At 29.7% G+C, this 1,523-nt stretch overlaps 1 protein-coding gene across 1 annotated transcript in view; it reads right to left on the bottom strand.

The window, feature by feature from the left end:
- FOLH1B (folate hydrolase 1B) overlaps nucleotides 1-1,523 on the bottom strand; it is a 126,127-nt gene that overhangs the window by 118,711 nt on the left and 5,893 nt on the right. The gene's annotated exons all lie outside the window — the stretch shown is intronic.

Raw genomic sequence — 1,523 nt, 5'->3', positions numbered from 1 at the left:
TTTGAGGTTGCTGTGAGCTAGGCTGACGCCACGGCACTCTAGCCTGGGCAAAAGAGTGAGACTTTGTCTCAAAAAAAAAAAAATAATCTGAACATATTGACACAAGCTCAGACTGAATCTCTTGTACTTCATCCATGAGGAAGAGCAATATACTTATAATCAATGATAAGAATTAGTCTGAAGAGGAATATCTTTAATAAAGAAATTTTATGGTCAAAATTTGACTACCAGAAATATTTTCATGAGTAGACTAATTTCTCATTTAATATGTCTAGATCCTGGTGCTTTTGATTGTTTTAAATGTCTCCATCCTGGGGAATTTGTTGTTTCCCTGAAGAGCTTATTGATATTTTCAAACTTAAATCCCTTCTTAAAAAATTCAATATGACAAGGCATTAATGGAATTAATACATAATGACAAGGCATTATGTAGCATGAAAAGATATTCATTTTTAGTTTATAAAGTTTTAGAACTTCATGAATTTCTGGTTCTAAATATGTAGGATTTTCTAAAATCAACACATTTCTATCCTTAGATGATTTTTTAAAAATGTAATAAGTAACATGGCTATGATAATTTCAATTTCAACTGTTTCATCCTACTGTGTATCTTAATTTTTTAGTTTGGTAAATCAACAATGAAGGAAAATAACTTAATTTTTTAAAAACAGGATTCCTATGATTAGTTTATTTAATGATTATATTAGAAGTATTTAAATCGGATAAGAATAGTATTAAAATCCCCATTTGACAAATATTTAGGGACATAACACTTTACATAGGATTTCTAATGTGTATTTGTAAAATATGGTATCAATAACAGCAAGAACATACATTTAAGAGGCAGCTAAGGAGTCTCTATCCCTTCATCAATGTCTACTTGCAGAGAAAACAGAAAAACAGCCAAGATGTTGTTATTTTTTTCTATATTACACAGATCGCAAACTGCAACCAAAATAAGATATAGACTATGTATATTTCATAAAGTAGCAGCTATAACTTTGTCCCTACATGCAAGAAGAGTTTCTATAAGGAATTTTGAACCTGCTGACAAAAAAGGGGAAGGGGATCATTTTATTAATATTATAAGTGAAATTCCTTCTAACAGTTTTGTCACTACCAACTAGGATACATCATCATGCTAAGGATCAATAAGATAACATATTAAAGGACAAGGCAGTCTTAATTTTTTTTTTGTTTTAATCACTTAACAATATGTCTTGTAAGTAATCTGTTGATTCTACCAGATTATCAAATTTTCTAAAAAAAAAGAAGAAGAAGAAGAAGAAGAAGAAGAAGAAGAAGAAAAGAAGAAAGAGGAAGAAGAAGAAAAGAAGAAGAAGAAGAAGAAGAAGAAGAAAGAAGAAAGAAGGAAGAAGGAAGAAGAAGAAGAAGAAGAAGAAGAAGAAGAAGAAGAAGAAGAAGAAGAAGAAAAGTATTTACAAATTTTCCAAAATAGAAAAAATGTGTTCATACATCTCTTTCAGGCTGGTTTAAATATGTCCCAAGTATTCTCACATTCT

Source organism: Propithecus coquereli, unplaced genomic scaffold (genome assembly GCF_000956105.1).
Source record: "Propithecus coquereli isolate 6110/MARCELLA unplaced genomic scaffold, Pcoq_1.0 Scaffold170, whole genome shotgun sequence".
NCBI classification, from domain to species: domain Eukaryota; kingdom Metazoa; phylum Chordata; class Mammalia; order Primates; family Indriidae; genus Propithecus; species Propithecus coquereli.
This window is presented reverse-complemented; position numbering and strand designations above follow the sequence as displayed.